Source organism: Nyctibius grandis, chromosome 3 (assembly GCF_013368605.1).
Source record: "Nyctibius grandis isolate bNycGra1 chromosome 3, bNycGra1.pri, whole genome shotgun sequence".
NCBI classification, from domain to species: domain Eukaryota; kingdom Metazoa; phylum Chordata; class Aves; order Nyctibiiformes; family Nyctibiidae; genus Nyctibius; species Nyctibius grandis.
The window spans coordinates 67554708-67575432 of record NC_090660.1 but is presented as its reverse complement, the minus strand read 5'-3'; positions in this window follow the sequence as shown (position 1 = coordinate 67575432).

The window sequence follows — 20725 nt, the reverse complement described above, 5'->3', positions numbered from 1 at the left end:
GATCAACAAATATATAAGGCATGTGTATGTGTGTGTGCATGCACATGAGACTAAATTCTTGTGAAATACTGGACCAGATCACTGTGTTCTTAAATAGTTATTGATGTCTAAATCCTTTGTTGCATCCTCACGTGGCTGCACACCACCAAAACAAGAGACTTTCCAAGAAAAAAGGTTTTTCTGTCACTTTTATTTTACAGCAGTTGAAAGTATGACTTTCAAGAATAAAATATTCTATTATGGCTTTGCCAAGAGAGGTACTTCTAAATCCACCTCACTCACTGCTCCAGGATTCCCATTTGGTGGAGGACAAAAAAGTAGAAAATTCCCAAATTGGTTTCTCTATTGCCCCTTCTAACTCACTGTAGAAAAATGATGTGTGAGCAGTGAGTTCTCAAATTTCGGCGATCCTTGCTTCACATAAATCATCTTCGAGATTACTTTTAACTTAAACTGAGGCCTGGCTGCAGTTTTGGTGGTAGAGTAAAGTTGTTTTACCTATCTTCCTCTGTGCTGGATATTCAGGACTTGTTCAAAGTGCTGTATGTATTATCTTACCACAGTCTGTGTATGTGGACTTCAGTGAGTAATACTCCTGTTACTGAAGACTGAAAGGACCAAATCCTAAGTTAGTGAATGGTGATGGTCAAAATTTGGTTAATGGACTGAAATTTCTATGGTGTACCAACTCCTGTTTAGCCAGCAGTACAGAAATGTGGTGGGTTAGCCTTGGCTAGCAGCCAAGCACCCATCCAGCCGCTCTCTCACTTTCCTCCCTCAGCAGGACAAGGGGAGAAAATAGGAAGAATGGGAACATAAAGCTTCTGGGTTGAGGTAAAGACAGGAAGTTTGCTTACCAATTACTGTCACAGGCAAAACAGATTCAATATAGGGAAAATTAACTTAATTGTCAATTAAAATTAAAATGAAATTACTAATTTGAGTAGCGGTAAATAAAAGGACAAACATTGAAACAAGACCTGTCCTCCCCGCTATCACAAGCTTAACTTCACTCCTTCACCTCAGACTCCTCTAGCCCCTCCACACCCCAAGTGGCACAGCAGTGGGGTGGGGAATGGGGGCTTGGGCTCAGTCTGTAACATCTCCTCTCTGCTGCTCTTTCCTCCCCACATTTCTCCCCTGCTCCAGCATGGGCTCTCCATGGGCTGCAGTCCTTCAGGAATATCTGGTGCCTGGAGCACCTCCTCCTCTCCTTCTTCTCTGGTCTTGGTATCTGCAGGGCTGTTTCTCTCACATTTTTCTCACTCCTTTCTCATAGATACTGTGCTGCATTTTTTACCCTGTCTTAAATATGTTACCACAGAGGAGCCATCAGCGTTGCTGAGGGGCTCAGCTGTGCCCTGTGGTGTGTTCATTGGAGCCGGCTGGAACCATCTGTGTCCAGCACGGGGCAGCCCTGGCCTCTCCTCGCAGAGGCTGCCCCTGCAGCTCTCACTGCCAGCACCTGGGCACCTGCACCCAGTACAAGAAGCAGCACAGAGCACATCTGGGATGCACTGGAAATGATCATCTCCAGATGCTCCGTGGCTACTCTGCCCAGGGTGTCAGGAACATGTCAGGCGCTCCCCTGCTGATGCAGTCTGGGCTTCTCCTTGAGAAAAAATTCAGCTGTTTTTGTCTGGCTATTAGAAGAAAGTGATAATGGCCTTTTTAATGCAGCTCATAGCTTGAGGAGGTTGCATTGCTTTTTCTTGGAAGCTCACAACTTCTTAAGATCTCTTGGACATACAAAGAGGTTTGTCAATAAAAGGAGAATAAGTTGGAAATTTAACAAGGATTAAAAAAATCAGATCCGTTCCCTTTCTCTGTTCTATTCTAAAATGGATTAAAACCTCATTTTGAGGATTTTTATTTTCATCCTGTAAAAGACCATAAAAAACAATGAGCAAATCCCTACTACTGCTCTGTAACTAAAATTCTGTTTTCTTTCTTTCATTAGTGCTATGTGAAAAAGCCACAAAAACATACGATATCTTTACTCTTCAGTTCATTTTAAGGTCCTCTTTGGTGTATTAATGGCAACGGTTTAAATGTAATTTTACTGATGTCTTTCATTTCAGAAGTAATTGTTTGGAAGTATAATCACTGATAAGTGGGTATTTCTGGTGAATGTGATTGCTCATTAAGTAGGTCTTTCCAAGATGCCTCTACTGAAAACATGTAATTGATCACTTAAATTAGGAAAGTTTATCAAGACTTCTGGAAGCTGTTCTCTGTTTAAGGAACAAGTGCTTTCTTAAATTCCAGTGTTCACGGGCAAAAAGTATGTCTTGATTTTTTTAAAGCTATCAGCATGTAACTTTATTATTCTTGACAGAGCTTTATTCTTGTCTAGATATCTTCTTGCTGCTTATGGAATTTCTGAGCAAGTCTTTGAATCCTCAGTGATGTGCTTGTGGGCAAGCTGTGCTTTTAATCTTTTGCTTGCAGAGGAGGAGCCTTTGCATTGCACAGAGATGTGTGTACGGGTATAAGCCCTGTGAAGAGAAGTCATAGACATTTTTTTTTAGGAATTTGGAAAAAAATGTATTTATCAAAAACAAAATAATTTTGGGATGCCAGAAACTCTTTTCTTCACCCGTAGCTTGTATAGCCTGCCTTAAGGAAACACCATATTTTTGTGGATACAGTAACGTTTACCACTTCAGAAGGAAGAAGACCAGCATGGCTTTTAAACTTTCTCTATTCTTTACCTAGCTATGTGTGACAAAAACTCAAGCTCCAGAAAATTTTAGCACAACTAATTTGCATGACAAATATTCATTTCATAGGAGAGAAAAGGTATAATCTGCATTTAATATTCTTTCTAAACATGTTACATTTTGGGAAACTGTTATTTTAGGCTCTGCTAAAAGACTTTCTAAACATAGACAAGAGAAATGAGATAAAGACAGCCTACACAAAAGAATGAGACAGAATTGATACATGGTGGGACACCGTATAGACCTTTTAAGGTAAGCTTCTCATACTAGCCTCCTGTTGCAGCTGGCAGAAGTAAAAACCCTCCTAGTCTGCAGTTCTGACCTATTTTTAGTTGTCTGCTTTAGGATAAGATTAATCGCATGCTAGAAGGCATGTATTCACAACATGGACTCTAGAGCAAGCCTTGGGTGACTAACTCAGATTAAAATGCCTGTGCTGTAAGATTAGGGAAGAGAAATCCTGTTCCTCTTACCTTATTTCTTCTTGATGCATGATGGGAAAATTTGTCAGGTAGGTGATTCTGTGGGTAGCTGATGAAAATGCCACATTTTGAGGCATAAATGCCTTGATTCTAACTGCAAATTGAGATCAGTAGCTTACAGAGAATACATGTTGCTGACAAGTCACCTTCAGGGGCATGATATTACTTACAACTTTGGAAAGAGAAATAGTTTAATGATGTACTTCTGCTTGACTGATTTAATATCCTTGCTTTAAAAGAATGAGTATCATATTCATCTTCTTGAGGCTGTTGTTCAGATCCCGTTTTACATTCTTACATGGCACTTGTAAGTACCACATATTTATCCACACAAAGTCCCTGGAAGAAATGAAAAAGGTACTTTTCCACTTTCTAGAAATGGGAATCTTAAGCACAGACAGACTTTGCCATTGGCCAAGTCCCACAGCAAAACTATCCCAGATGAGAAGACATGAAAGTATCTCTCCCAGGTTCTTGGCTTTAATTAGAGCAATCCTTTTTCTCTACAGCAGATATTGACAGGAAAGCTCATCTATATCAAGTACAAGTATATGATGGTCATAAAAAAACCCTGTTCCTCCTGTCAGGAATTTGATTGTATTTACCACAGATGCAAGACCTTGCTGATGAAGTTGTGCTGCTTCTTGAATTGAACTCTCTTTATCGCTATATAACGCTCTGTCATGCCTACAGAAACATACTTTGCTTCAGAAGTAGCTCACACATCCTTAACATGGCATTGAACTGTGAAAGTGAGTCCGAAAAGTAAGAGGAGGCTAATCCTTAATCTTTATCTTCTCAAGGAGTCTGTATTTACAGAAGAGCTTGGTTTCCTCTGGTCATGAAGAGACCTTTCAACTTTAATAGGTTAAACCATAAAAAAATTATTCAAAGATGAGTATAACTACTAAAATAACCAATCCTACTAAAGGGTAGCTTCCTGCATGGGTGGGTAACCCAAGAAAAAAACAAAGCTGTGTTACTAGTCTGTGTGTGTTTGTATGCATGTGTATATACATGTATACATACACACATGTAGGACTTAGGACAATATTGAATATTTCTTGTTTTTATTCCAGCTGGCTTGGGCACTGGTAGTACGCTAGCTGAGAGACCTGGATCAGTGCAGGCTGCAGGACTTGCTGGAGCAGCAGAGAAAGCCTTTGGATCTCTGACATGCTCTCAGTTCTGTGGCTGGACCTGTACAGGTGTTTGAATAAATTAGGTTACATCTGGCTTGTCAATGCTGTGCTACATCTGAGAGTAAACATGCTTTGGACTGGTGCATGATAAGGGTAGATAAAGTTGTCTGACAGCATATGGTAATACATTATTAAGATGAATTTTCCTCTGATTCACAATTATAGTTACAGTCTTACAGCATCTCTCTGCGTTGGTTATTCATGAAGCTGTTTTTGCAGACAAATGGCAGGTTGAATCTCAACCACTTTAGTGGCAAACAGTAAAGAACAAAGGTCTGTTTACGTGATTACAGTCGAATACTTAATATCACCACCCTTCCAAACAAGGAGTGAGAACTTGTAAGCAGGAGATGAAGAAGTGTGCAGAGTTGGGATTGTCAATGAAAAGTTATCTCAGACATTACGAAGAACCAGATGCTGAAGGGTGGTGATCTGGCAGTAGGTGCCTGCCACAAAGGCATGGAAAAGCACGTTGCTAGTGCTCATTTAACAGAATGACCAGAGCATGGGTTAATATGAAGGAAATGGGGTGTTTTCCTCTTCACCATGACTTTGAAATTTTTTTCTGGAGCAAGCAGAACTTTTTTTAATGACAAACATGAATGTCCTAATCTTGCCCCTACTGAAATGGCACATAACTGTAGTTTTCCCAGGGCAGCAGTGTTAGCCCCAAGAGTAGACCTTTGCTGTGTAGAACTGTGGTGCTGTGTGAGTGTAAGACAAAAGCTGTCCTTTAAGCCCAAGCCTCTGTGTGGAAAATCCCTTTCCAAATCTGTGAAAGAAGCAGATACCAGCTGAAACACTCCTCCCCCTGGAAAATATACCTTTTTTGGGGGTTTTGTTTTTGTTTTAAATATGAGAGGTGCAAGACAGAGCCTCTGATAAAGATTTTTCCCACTTTCCAGACAGGTTCTTTAGTTTCTAGACTAGAAATTAGACCAGAGTGGAAGTTGCCCCTCTTAGACCTTCCTCCATACAGAACTGCTTTACTATGTGTAGAGGTACATATTGTCTGTATACCTCAGCATAGGACCCTGGCATCTCAGACATGCATCCTGACTGCTTCATCTCTTTTTCTCTAGCCCTGTGAATAACTGAGTGTTTTATAAAAGGCACAAAACTTCAGCTGAGAGCCTGAGGATGACAAGTATTGCTGTGTGTGTTTCTGAGCACAGTCAACACCCTAACTGGTTCTTGCTCTCTTGCTGCCTGGCCAATAAAAAGATAACTTACTGAAAGTTCAGTGTAAAAACTCATGTATTTACTCAAAAGTTGCAGTATCCATGCAAAAATTGTGTCCAGGGGAAAAGAAAGACAAAAATATTTTCACAGCCAGCTCTAATTCTTATGCACACAAGCAGTTCCATTAGCTTCATGGGGATGACTTGTGAGTAAGATCCACTCCCACAATTAACAGTTTTGCAGAATTGAGTTTTAAATCAATGCTTTTTTCTTTTCCAACAGCCAGACACCCTGAGGAGTGAGAAAACAGAGCCTCTGAGGACAAATTGATAAGATAGATTTCTGCACTAGAAACAAATACTTTAATTTGTGTTTGTAGCAAAAACATTGTGCTGCCTGATGCAAAACAGACTTGTTCATTAATGTTGTATTCTATCACTAACACTCTCCACCAAATGAAGACCAGGTTTCCTTTTAATTTCATAGTGCTTCTAAGATATAGTTCTCTTTAATTTTTTTTCCCTTTCCTAATAACTATTAGTACTAGAATTTATTGCCAAAATTAAAACAAAGTAAATTCTGTAAACCATGAGTTTATGCAGTTTCCTTGTCACGAGTTTAATTTGCTGGTGCTAATATACGAAAAATAGAATGTAATAAATATAGTATGTTTTGGGATGTAAAATTTTAATGTTTTTTTCAGCATTTTTTTTTCTGTTCATTCTTTTGAGTTTCAGACAGAGCCTCAGGGAATACTTGGATGAATTTGGGTTCTGTTTTCCCCTCTGAGCTTTATGGATAATATTGCATTTTTCCTATTCACTTAGATTTTTTTTTTTTTTTTACAAAATATTGTTGAGACTGTGCTGGGTTTCCTCTTGTTGGAGAGAGTAGATGGACACAGCCCTCAGTGCTCTGAGGTAAAACATGCTATGTCTGTTTTAATTCTTGTCCTGCAAGCAGGCTGAGGAGCTGAAAAACTTGGGTAGATAGCCAATGAACTTAAAGTTGAGGAGGAAAGCTGAAAAGGAGTAGGGAACTGCAGGAATCCTAAGTGTGTGTGTTGGATGACTTGAACAGATCCTGTGAGACAGTATCTCACCAATAATTGCTTGAAGTTTTGCACGTGGAGACCATAACCTGCTACACTGAAACTGGAGCCCTGAAATCCTGGATCACAAGGGAGTGGTTGGAGAGCTGCTGTTGGAAGGATTGCTCTTTTTCTGCTCAAAGTATAAGCAGCTGCTAGGAAGTTGTGGTCAGTATTCATCCTCTCCAATGTTTCAGAAACCGAGCTAAGGGGTGATTAATGTAAACAATACCTCTTCCTTTTGTTCCTTCCCCTTTTCTTTCCCCTCTCAAAGTAAAATTAACAAAAGTCTGGATCCAAACAACATTTGGACAACTTGAGTCTGAACCTGAACGGGCAAGTGGGGCCTTGGGACCATGATCTAACAGTGGTCTTTGATGAACAGAGTGCCTGGATCCTCTGCTTGAGAAGAAATGTCCCTTAAACATTTACAGATGTCCTGGTAGCAGATGCAGCCTTGCTGCCTAAAGGTATGGAGAAAGGTAGTCACCCTCTACTAGCTCATACCAAAAAATATTAATCAGGCAAATGTTGCAGCTCAGCAGGAGCACAGCAGAGGTTCTTGAATTAGCTACTAGTAAGTATGGGGACAGCTGTGCTTATTAGCTTACACACGTCACCTTAAAAACATAGCCATACTGCTTTTGGGATGCGTGCCTGGCTGCCTTCATGGGGCTGAATTGCATGGTCTACATGTATTATCATCCAGCATAAGCTCAGGGATTTCTGCACTCTGCCCTCTATGTGGAATAAAATCCCTAGAGAAATCAACTACCTTCAATGATCTGTCCCACTGCCCAGCTGAGTCACCAAAACAGTTTGAAACAAAAAATCTGGGGTGAGGATAGTTGTGCACAAGGGGATGGGAGAAAGCATTAGGAAGATGAATGTTGTTTTGCTCCCTTATTCCCAAAGGAGAGCTGTTCCTTTTGTCTTGTGGCAGAGTATACAGATAGATAAAAAATAAATGCATGTAGGCTGGCTGTTACGCTAGTGTAACTTTTTTTAAAAAAATGACTTGTTCCAGTTGTGGAGCAAGCCTGCTACTCTTGGCCTATATCCCAAAAGGAAAAATGCTTTCGACTACCAGGTGGTATAGAGGACCTGGTGAATACAGGAGGGTAGCTCATCCCCAGTGTAAGAACCAAGGACTGATGAGATTCTCCAGGAGACAGAGTTCTTGCTGAACAAGAAGAACATAGGTTCATAGATGAGGATTTAAATGGTTAATGTAATCTACTGAAATTTAGGTCAGTGAGTGTTTTAGGAATCTATTTTGCAAGCAGTTGGTTTTTGAGCAGTGTTTTGCTCAGGTGTAAAACTGGTGGGGGTAATTTTAGGAGACACAGATTGTTTTGGCAGAGGTGAACAATCCCATCCTGAAGGGCGTTCCTGCAGCTGTGTGCTGCAAGAAGCTGCACAGTGTCAGCTCGAACTACTCACTGCAGACTTTGGAGATTAGGGTCACACCCCTTGCCGAGGTTACCGGGCATATGATCGGGATTTGTAAAGAAGCTGTACTCCACACTCACCAGGAGGTGTTTGCTAAGGTCCCCTTTCAATTTTAATATAGCTTATTGCTCCTATAAGAAGCATCCCATCATTGGGACTGAGCATGTTAGTGAACACAGTGTGCTTACAATGTTTGTTTGCTATTGTACTCTTATTTATGTACCCAGTTTTGCTCATAGATTGAAAATGTGCAGCTATACTCCACCGAATGGCTCAAAGACCACTGAGGAAATAATCAAGGAGATGAAGAATTCTTGTTCTATCCACTCAGTCTGCACAGCAGCTCAGTGGCAATTGAAATGCCACTTGAAATATGGATTTAAATTTTGTATGGGAACTACTAAAGCTGCTCTCATTCCTACCAATTTGAGTTGTTCAACATAGCAGGTTCAGACCTCTAGTGCTGCTTCAAAATATGAAATCTGCCTTTACTTCTAGCACTAGGCTTCAGAAGGAGTACTAATATAAACTCTAGAAAATTTAATGTTGTAAAACCTATGGAGATTCATTAACATTTGCTAGCTTCTTGTCCTGTTTGGCAGTAAATGACTCCGTAGTATTCAGCTCATCTAAGTATAATGAAGGAAGGAGCTCAGCTATTCCTTTTTTATTACATTTCCCATCCTTGATTTTCTTCCTCTATGTTAAATTAATAGAGACAGGAAACATGTCAATGGTGACATGATCAGTTCCATTGTGAACCTTCCCATGAACAGTAATTAATCCCATGCAGTCTCTGTTTATATTCACCATTCACAGAGTACCTTGCTCATGAAGCTTTACAAGGAAGGCTTGTGCAAATAAAAATGAGAAACCAATTATCTTAAAGCAGGCAAGGTGATGGAACAGATGATCCTGAGTGCCATTACACGGCACATGCAGGACAATCGGGGCATCGGGGCCAGCCGACATGGATTCATGAAAGGCAGGTCCTGCTTGACCAACCTGATCTCCTTCTATGACAAAGTGACCCGCTTAGTAGATGAGGGCAAGGCAATGGATGTAGTCTATCTAGACTTCAGTAAGTCATTCGACACTGTCTCCCACAGCATCCTCCTAGACAAACTGGCTGCCTGGGTCTTGGATGGGTGGACTCTTCGATGGGTTAAAAACTGGCTGGATGGCCGAGCCCAGAGAGTGGTGGTGAATGGGGCAAAGTCCAACTGGTGGCCAGTCACTAGCGGTGTTCCCCAGGGCTCAGTTCTGGGGCCGGTGCTGTTCAATATCTTTATAGATGATCTAGACGTAGGGATTGAGTGCACCCTCAGCAAATTTGCAGATGACACCAAGCTGGGTGGGAGTGTCGATCTGCTGGAGGGTAGGAAGGCCCTACAGAGGGATCTGGACAGGTTAGATAGATGGGCCGAGACCAACGGCATGAGGTTCAACAAGAACAAGAGCCGGGTCTTACACTTGGGCCACAACAACCCCATGCAGCGTTACAGGCTGGGGGAAGAGTGGTTAGAAAGCAGCCTGGTGGAAAGAGACCTGGGGGTGCTGATTGATAGCTGGCTAAACATGAGCCAGCAGTGTGCCCAGGTGGCCAAGAAGGCCAATGGCATCCTGGCCTCTATTAGGAATAGTGTAGCCAGCCGGTCTAGGGAAGTGATCGTCCCTCTGTACTCGGCACTGGTGAGACCGCACCTTGAATACTGTGTTCAGTTCTGGGCCCACACTTCAGGAAAGATGTTGAGGTGTTGGAGCGAGTCCAGAGGAGGGTGACCAAGCTGGTGAAGGGTCTGGAGGGTCTGACCTATGAGGAACGGCTGAGGGAGCTGGGGTTGTTTAGCCTGGAGAAGAGGAGACTCCGAGGTGATCTTATTGCAGTCTACAACTACCTGAAGGGAGGTTGTAGTGAAGTGGGAGTCAACCTCTTCTCCCGGGCAACTAGCGATAGGACAAGAGGACATAGCCTCAAGCTTCACCAGGGGAGTTTCAGGTTGGACATTAGGAAGAGTTTCTTCTCAGAAAGGGTCATTAGACATTGGAACGGGCTGCCCAGGGAGGTGGTGGAGTCACCATCTCTGGATGTGTTTAAGAAAAGACTGGACATGGCACTTAGTGCCATCGTCTAGTTGACATGATGGTGTCAGCTCAATGGTTGGACTCAACGATCCCAGAGGTCTTTTCCAACCTGATTGATTCTGTGATTTTCCTGAGATGCCTCTTGTTTGCAGTGATTTGAAGCTGTACACTGTTGGAGAGGGTTCCTGCGCAGTAAGGACACATCCATCCAAATATATGTCATGTTTCTTTGTTGGAACTGTAGGAAGATGATCAGAGTGGGATGGATTTGAAGCCCTCTGACCTTGTATGTGCCATTTTTTTTTGCTTGTGTGAGTGCTTAAATTCAAGGATGGATACTACTGACCTGTGGATCAGAGGGCCGCCTACAGCCACCACCCACCTCCCTGGCAATGTCAGACCTTGTTTGCCTCCCTTGATGAAGTTTCCTTATGTCATTTGTGCTCCTTTCTGTTTGCATAAGGGAAGTTGTGGCCACTTTTGAGTTTAAGCAAAAGTAATTAAGATTTATGTTGGGAAAAACTTGAGACACCCTAATTCCCTTTGGTTTTTGTTTGGGTTTGGAGGGGTTTTTTTTCAGTACAGTATAAACCCAAAAAGTTTCCAGATTTGTTTTCAGTGAATGAATTTCTAATTATATTAAAGAAACTCATAAAATTATGAGTTCTATGCTTCTGTTGCCTACCAAGTGGTTTTCCCATTGCAACTGTATCATCTCTGAGGGCAAAATAAAGAAGTGAGTCTGATTCTCTAGTCTTAAAAAAAAAAAAACCAAAACCAAAACCAAACACCCCAAACCCCAGACTGGCTGTTTAGTTATTTGCAGGTGCTTATTGATAGTCCCAAGAATTGCTCTGGGTCTTTCTTCTCCAAGTATTGGGTAATATCACCTTCTGATAATGTGTATGATGGCAATACAAGTCTTAAATCCTATATTCTTGTGTCTTCCTTGCACTTTCTAGAACCGTAAAAACTTCTTCATGAGGCTTTTCTTATCCAAGCTACCTCTCTTCCCAGCACTTTATACAAATTTTGCAGTCTCTACTCATGGCAGACTGATCCTGATGCCAGACCTCAGGAAGACGTGGACTCTGTAAAAGTCATGCTGTCCGTCCTGAGACCTGCACTGCAAACTCCCTTAGCAGGGAGTTCAGGAGTTATCCTAGGCAAGGGTGAGCAAGGACTGCTAGGGAACCCTTCAGCCAGGCCACAGCTGTGTGATTTGAATGACATCAAATGTAACCAGGGAGCTAACTGGGACTATACTGACCAGAGCTTTAAATTCCTCCTCTTTTCATGTGGTGATAGTGTGAGGAGGCAATGGAAACACTCATAGTCACCTTTTTCTGTGTTTCTTGCTCTTGTGTGTACTGCCCACACAACACATGTGATATGTACCTTTGAAACAACAGGACATACTGTAGAGGTGACTGGAGTTATACGAGGATAAAATAGGGGTTAGGGAAGAGTTGTTATTTGCAGTCCAAGTTCTGCTGGTGAGAAAATCTAAGTGGTGTTCTCTGATCCCTGTTGCTTGAGCAGTCAGCAGTGAGCAGTCTCCTTCCCGGGAACCTTTTGGCTACCCTCCTGTTGCTCCCTGCAAGGTTTGTGTTCTGATTTCCATTATCAGGGAAGCAGTTTCTCTCCCTGCTGATAATCATGTTGCTTTTCTAAGTCACAAGATTGAAAATTTGCCTCTTTTCTTTGACAGTGTAAAAAATGTTGTGAAAGTCAGTGGATTTTTCTCTCTAGGTTGCTGTCCAAAGGCATGTGTTCCTGTGTGGGGTGATTTTGAGCTCAAGGCTTCAAACCTGTTTGAAACTTGTCAGCACTGTCATTTCTGCGACTGCCTCCTTTCAAATGGGACTGGCAGGAATGAACAAGAAGCTATCCAGGTAGCAAAGCTCTTTTTACTGCCATTTTCTGTGTTTCAGATATGCCCTGTACCTGTGTCTAGCAGTGCCCATTCTGGTTTAGCCGAGGTTCTCAGTTCTGAATGTAATATTTACTTCTGTTTTATTCCATCTTCCTATGCTGCAGTCTCAATGGGACAAAAAATGCCTTTCAGGCTTTCTGGTAGAAGATGCCTGTGAATGAAGCAGTTGGCATGAAGTGCTTATGTGTCGAACAAATGTCATTTTCTCCTTTTCAGAGCCAAGTGTGTCTCCTGTGAAGTGTCTAATTGCTCTGAAGTCCCGGCTTTACACCATTTGCCAGAGCATCTACAATGAAACTCTTTGTTTTCATGGGCTAAGGCAACTGTGTTATATAGTGCCATATGTGCCAGTTGGTAGAGAATAATCACTTTCCTAGGAGTTAGAGAGAGAACAAAATATTGCTCCAAATGCAGGGAAGTATGCCTGGAAGTGTCAGTTGGGATAAATATTCTATTTCCCTTTCAGAAGTTGCATAATTTTTCTTCTTTTCTGTTCTCTGTGTGGGTCAGTGTATTGCTTATCTACTACAGTAAAAGTAATTTATGACTTCTTGTGCTCCATTTAAAAATGATTCTGTAGCTGAATCAGTTCTGGTTTCCAACGCTACCTTATTAATGAACTTGCTAACCTTAAGCATCCAAGAATTTAGATTAAATCATAAGATTTAGGTTATTTGGCTGTTGACATACATATTTTGGAGGAATTTATCCTTGAGATTAGGATATGTCTATATAATGGTATGTCTAAGTTATGTTTTCAGTTTTTAATTTATAATCAAAAAGTATTTTAACTAAAGAAATTATAAATTGTTCATGCATTAATGTGGTCGCATAATAGGGAGTATAAGAAAAATATATGAATAATAAAAATAATGATTGACACCTTGATATTGCTGGGACAAATGAATGATATAGTAGCTCCTATGAGACTTAGAGCAGGTGGACTCCAAGGTAAGACTTCAATCATGTGTGTTGCATATTTAAATGAAGTCAGTGTAACTGTATTTCTTGCATGTCTGGTCCATAGCAGATGTAACAGCTGCAAAAACGCTTCCTATGAAATCAAAAGTTATATTCATACTTTGCCAAAACCCTGGTCAAACTCCTTTGTTTTTATCTTTACTTGAAAGTAATCACAATGCAAAGTAGTTTGAACATGACCCTACAGTAAAGTATACAAGCCCCATTAAAAAATACTTGAAATTATATTCATTCTGTTAATGGTATATTTCTGTCTCTTTTCTGTTGGTATGTCCTTCAACTTTTACTTAACACCTTTGTTTTGAGCTTTTTACTTTAGTGTCTGTTGATCTAGAAAAAGAAGTCTTCATAGAAAGCTGAAATTTGTGTATATGTTCTGAACTGGACCAAAATTAAAATATTTCAAAATTTGTTGTGAAGACAAAATCTCTAAAGAGTTTTTGGGTTTTGGGTTCTCTCTAAAGAGAACCCAAACCAACAGACTCAGTATATTAAGATGAACAGTGTGTTTCAATTTCACTTGGGCAATATTTTTTAATATGAATAAAGAGTTGGAACAAAGTTGTGGGGTATAGAATTTTCTTTTCTCTGTTTTTTGGTTGTTTTTGTTTGGTTGGTTGGTTGATTTGTTTGTTTTGTTCAGTGACCACCAAAATGTTCATAGCCTCTACAGTATCCCTCTTGACTTATTTGGATTTCAAAAGGCTCCTTAGTCTTTTTTAAAAATTAAATTATGAGTCCTGGGCATGAAAAATCTACTGAGACTGTCATTTATTGCTACTGTCTGTGAGTTGTGTTTCTTCAAAAACTGCTTTCTCCTGCTTGTTTCAGGTAGTGAATCAGGATATTAAATTAGGTGCTACTTGAAGGATTAAGATAGTACTAAAACTTGGAATAAATTTAGACAGCCACCATGGTGAGAATACTTGGCAAACTTGGAGCTGATCATGTATTCCTGTTATCTTCATGGATAATTCCAAAATTCACTTATTTGCATCTTCAGGCAGACAAAGCAGGAGCCTCTGCTCTAAAAATACACTTATATATGCTTGAATGAGTGCTTCCAGAAGCCCAGGAACACTTGCTTGTCAGCCTTTATTATTTCTTAATCTCTCAGGAATACGTTGTTCTTTCAGGATCTGAAAGCAAGCTAATAGCGTAAGCCCTGATCTTTGGCCAGGCTAATGTACTCTGTGTATAGCTAGAGATGTTGCAGCTAAACTGTTTTCTTTACATTCATCAGGTATTTTTTGTTTTCTTTCCTTACTTAACCCTTCTTCTCAGAGTGCTGCTCACCCTGATTTTTATATTTCTACTGCCTGCTTTATTCCTCAATTGTTTGTTTTCTTTTCTTCATTTCTGTTTCTCTCTGCCTTCTAAGGAAATGGCAAACCAGAAACAGTTGAGTAGTCAAGTGCATCTGAAATAAAGCAAGCTGATGCATACGGCATGGTTCAGTGGATGGAGCATTTCATTATGCGTCAGAAAAAATTCCTTTCTCTGCCACTCATCTTTTTTTGCAGTGCTGAACAAGCTATTTCATCTTAATTTAGGCAGCAGTGAGACAGGAACAATGTTATGTGCCTTCTTTTGAGCACTTTGAAATTCAGGTTTGCAACATACTTTTTGGTATAGGTGTACCATTACTAATTGTGGGAGGAGAACTGAGTAGGTCTGTTTATGTGTGCCTGACATAAAATAGAACAGCTAACAAGGCAGTCTTTTTTTGGAACTGCTTGCATATGGAATATGTTCTTGTCTTTGATCTGTAATAGTTCAAGTTTGTCATCTTTTTCAGATCATCTCCCAACGAATGACTTAAAATACACGACAGCTGAGTGTGGAGGGTGTGGAGAGTGCAGAACCTATACATCTCTCTGCAGGAGTGCTGTGTCAGTCATGTCCTGTTTCCTACTGTCAGAAGGGCAGTCCCATGAGAAAAGTGTGGTCTACAGGACAGAACTGCAGAACAGTAGCAGCACTGGTGCATCTTCTGCATGTGCCAGCACTGGTACATCTTCATCACGCACCAGCCCTGCTGAAGCTGCAGGCATCTTGCCAACTTTGGGCAATGCCCCATCTCACACGCACTGGGCAGAGTGATGCAGACACATCCAAGTGACTCTACATGGAGCCAGCGTAGGTCTGGCTGGGTTTATTAGGCCTGGCCTGGCCCAGCATCTGTTGGGCTGGGTCTGAGATGGTTTGTGCAGAGCCGCTTGTGCTCTCATACTGCCTGGCCTAGCAGTCCTCCTAAGAGAAATACAGTGAAGCTCAAAAGTAATCTGCAGGCTGCCAGTATGTGTCCAGCAGGGCTTGATGATTGCAGCAGTTTTGGGATGGCAACAACTGCACTGGCATGGTGCTCCACCTGATCTGGTAAATCCAGCTGGACTGGAGCACCTGACTCTGTTTAGTTTTGCAACAAGGGCTGCAGGCAATGAAGCTGCTATATAGCAGGCTGTCATCTGCAGCTGCTTTAAGGTGTCACCATAGTAGTTGTGACATTGATGGGGCCAACATAGCCTAAGTTTGGGGTTTTTTTGTTTATTTTTTGTTGACCAGATGCTTGGCTTGGGAAAAAGAAAGCAAGAAACAGATGATAAGCTTTGGGCCAGGAGCCGTTCCTCTTCCTTTTCCTTAACAAAAAAAAATCACACACACACACAAAAAATCGTGTCTCTCAAGAAAGATAAAACCTGCTAAGGTAAAAAATATTATTCTGATAAAGTGGAGTGCTTGAAAGAAAAGAGTATTCATTATCTTTGGAACAGATGGAGATCAGCAAGGATGTTGTAATGGACTCTAAAACCTGTGAAGTTTTTTGAGTTCATGATTATACTCTCTTGTGGAACTCATAATTGCCACGAAGAGTAGCAAGTGAGCCTCAAATGCATTCACACTGGTAGAAATTTTTGCACTGAATATAATAGACCCTGAGTCAGAAATAAATTAGATATGTTGACTTTTAATGTTATACAATGATACTTCTCATAAAACACTTCAAAAGCAGGTATAGAACGTTGAAGTCTGAAGAGTTAAAGAAAGAGAAACAAAGCAAGTCTCTGATAGTTATTAATTTGTGAGATAGCACTTGAAGAATACTTCCTTGTAGACTTACCATGAAAAGAAAATGAAAAAATGGACTCAAAGTTACAGCACCGCAGTGTAATGTGCTCTATGATTCATATGTATTGTTATGAAGGTGCTGGAATAAAATAAAGGAACTGAATGTTCTCATTGGAATTCCCTTGACAGATGAACAGGCAAACGGTTGTCTGAGTAAAGGATGGTATCAGAAAAGAAATGCAATAAAGCATCAGATTTTTTTCAACAGAGCCACCCTTTTATCTTGCAGATAGTTACAAAAAAAGTGAGGTCGTACATTAGAAATATGGTTTTTTTTCCCTTTGGTCTAAAGGAGATATTGGCAGATATAAAATCTAGAAAAGTTTTTTGATTCTTTTTGTTCTGTCTCTTAGTGACTATTAGGAGGCATTCATCTTATGAAGGATTTTTTCTTTCTTGTGTGATACTACCTGGCTTGGGACTTCAGTGCTCTGGCACAATTCATTTTACAGATTTGCATGAACAAGGGATTTAAGACTTTATTAGTAAGTCCCGCTCTTGTCTGAGCAAAGGCAGTGACTGATGTTTTGTCTTGGTGATAGCTGTGCTCAGAGCAGCGAGAGGACTTAGGAAGGATGTATACCTAAAGCTGCTCAATGGTGCAGAGTGAGATGTCTCTGTCCACCTGCACACCATTAAGTGATGAGTGAATTTTCGTCTTGGAAAACTGGACAGTTAGCTGTTGGGAGATGCTTTGCTTACTCTTCTGGTGTCTGTTGGGTTCTGCCAGGGCTCCTGAGCGCCATTTCTTTGGCTGCGTCTGAAGTTGTTGCACCTGGCCATGTTCAAGGTTGGAGAAGTGCGAGCACACCCTGGCCTTATCTCTGCTCCCTACTTTGTTGGCTGTTAATCAAGGAATCATCAAAACCATTCTGATATGTCTATAGGAGTGAATATCTAAAAAGCAAAGGGGAGTTGTCTATGGAGAGGATGATAACTAATTAGCCTTAGCATAACTGTACCTACCTGAACACTCCATGTGTATTTTTTAACTTTCTCATTTTTATAGAGATGAAAATATACTAAACTGTACAAAAGAAATTCCATGAACTTGATGATGTCTTTTTTTCTTCATGTATATATTTCATTAAATATGTTCCAACCTACCAGTTGTCATTTATCTATGTAAACCTTTAAGTTAATCATGCAAACTTGTAATTGTTCAGGTACTTTCAAAAATTTAAGTACCTGCAAAAGGTTAAAGAAATGTTGCATTTTAATGTATTTATGCAGAACAGCTTATCAAGAGACTTTGGTTTAACAATTCACTTTCCTAATATGTCACCACTACTAAAGCTTACAAAGCTACATTTATTTTGATAATTCTTTGTTTCTTGGATTGCAGAGAAGCACAAAACTGCTATTTTTTTAAAGCAAAAATAATGAACAATCTCCTTTAGAAAATCTGTAAAACAATTTTCAAATTTCTTAGAGAAGTACATAACTGCAAGTCTATAGGATGCTGTGTAAAAGGACGTAAAAAGCAGGGTCCTTGAAGAGCTACTCCTAGCATGCAGAAAGAGTAGAACAGAGCTGTAAATGCTGATCATTAGGAGGAGGAATTCCATAAAGTTCCTAAAGCAAAAATAAAAGGATCTTCTGGAAAAAAATCCTTTGGCCGTGACATGTAAGGGTAGCTGCTAAGTTCCATTACAAGCTAAAGCGATTTGGATAGGAGGGAGAGGCTAAGAAAACACAAATTGATAATGGCCATTTAATTTCATAACAGAAGAGAAAGTAGTTCTGAATTTTGGTAGCTTATTTAATGCTGAAAAGATTAATGATAATATCCTGGGCCTGATATTGTGGAGTACACTCTTTCTGTGGGCAACAGGACAGTTTTTAGGTGGAGCTAGTGGCTGGAAGAAACACCTCTGCCTTTCCTGTTTGTAGTTTCAGATGGCTTCTCAATCCAGCAGCTGCTCTTACTCCATCGATTTGAGAGCTAGGGTGTGCAGTGATGCACCTGATATTTAAAAGCAGCCTGCTTTGGGGGTGCTTGTGCTATTCAGGTAACAGCATCAGGAATTTTTCCCATGGGAGAGTGAAGAGCTGCTGAACAAGATGAAGCAAGAATAGAGCTTTGTGGAGCTCACTTGAGACCCTATGGGGCATGTGTATGCCACAAGATGCATGTGGTGAGTGGTGACCCAAAACCATGTTTCTTCCCTCTTGCCTTAGGGAAAAAAAATATAAACAAACAAACATCTTGACATGCTTGTTAGGTCAATTTTATTTGCTGCAAGTATTCAGCCTGCAGCTTGTGGGCTAAAGCATGAGGTAAAGCATTTGAAAAAACACAGTTCAATAAACTTTGAACAGTCTTTTGAAATCAAAACCTACTAAGTGGATTAAAGAGGACTGGCATAAAATGTGGCCCATTGAAAAGAAAAGGAGCCTCTGTTTTCCACAAGCTTCATTACAATATCTTCAAGGATATATTAATAAGAGGCAGCAGTCGTGCTGCTAGGATCCCAAGATGCAGCTGTCAAGTAACAGCTGCCAAAAAGGGATTTACTTCATTACCTTCAAACATCTCCATTGCTCATTAGGTCTTACCAGATGGGGATTCAGTATTTTGAAGTCTGTCATCCTGTATGGAGTAGTTTGTTCATGACACTGATGAGCAATTATCTGCCCGTACAGTTGGGACTTTTATGCTGTTTATTTCAACTGAGTGTCAGTACAGGGCACAACTTTAGAATTTGATGGTAAAAATAATTGAAATACAAAAGGTCAGTTCAGCTAACTACATGAAAGAGGTTGAAAGTTTTCTATAACAATCTGTTGTTAATTCCCCTGTAACAATATCTATTATTATAACCCCTCATAAAATTTTGCTACATGTTTTTATTTATTTTACTTTTTCAAATACTGAAAAATACTGATTATAAATTCAAAAATATTGTTCCAGCCCATCCAGTGGAAGATAAACTGCTGTGCATAATAATTTTTGTATTTCTGTTGGCTGATAAATGTTTAATGGGTTGTTAGAAAACTAATTGTCAGTTTAATCAGGAGAGTGACAATAATAACTCACTTAAATATTTGCATTGTCGCCTGCAAAGGCAGCTGTAAACATCATTCATTCTAAATCCTGAGTATAGTCTATGGGTATGAATATACGGCAATCCCCTTGAAACAAATTCCCAATCTCTATTAAAATGTTTCTTTTATATTTTCTCTTGTTCACAATCCTTGTTATAAACAGAATAACACAAAACATTATCCCGTGGGTCTTGTGAATCATCCATCTGTGAGGTATTGTATTGATGACTCTATGTAGCATCAGAATTTAAAAGTGATTAAAACCCTTGAATGATAATTTCACATATTTTTTCCCCACACCTTTCAATCAACTCAAACCACATAGGCAAATATGGGAAAGTTATGTGACTATACACACGTACACGTACATATACACGTATATATATTTATATACACACACTAGAAACTCACAGTGGAAGTTCTTATCCCCTCATAGCGTGACTGACCAGTGGTTTCTTTCAATAGCAGAGGTATTTGCACACTCATTTATGCACCTTTTCAGGAACTTTTCAATTGACTACATTAGGAAAAGGAGGGTAAGGCTTCTCTTCTCTTACAATACAATGTGAATTAAGCGCAATTTATGAAAAATTAAGCTGTCGGCTTCCTCCCTTGTTTTCCAAGTTGCTTGGAGAACCTGCAGTAAATATCTTGTAAGAAACGTTTTTTTTAAAATTTAATTTATTTTTTTTTCTCTTATATCCTCATTTAACCAACCCTGATGCTTCTGCTATTGAAGAACAGATTTTGTGGTCTGAGGAGGAGAAGCAAAATCTATTTAAGGTTCTGGAATTAAATAGATCCTTACAAATCTTGGTAATGGAAAAATAAGTAAGTAAGCAAGTAAATAAATAAATAAAAAACCACAGATGTTATTTTCCTTAAGGAACTCTAAGATGAACACAGGTTTTCAATTTAAAGCATCTGGGGCCCACAGAGCATTTGGGGACCACATCTTTCCAGCAAAATTTCACCCTTACAAACAGGGTGAACATACTGTATGGTCAGTTAGTATGCGTACATAGGTGCAAACGTATAGAAACACTTAAAAAGTAATGTTAAAGCCAGGTGTAAATAACTTGACCCTGAACATTTTTATTCAGAAACACAATGGATATACTTCTCTAGTTCAGGCTTTAACTTGGCAAGGAGTTCTCACACCTTTCTTGAAGTTTCAAGGTCAGTGTAGTTCTTAGTATATAAATTAAAAATAGAAAGGATTGTTTGTCAAGTACATTGACTGAGACAGATTTACCTCTTTTGCAACTGAGCTAAAAAGCAGTATCAGCAGAAAAAAATCAGTGTAAATCAGTAGCACAGAAAAAGCGTGCTGAAGTGGAATGGAAAGAAGATAGTGCAAGTTGGCAGATGGCAAGTTTTGCACTACCTTGGAGCAGAGAAGAGACCTATGTTTG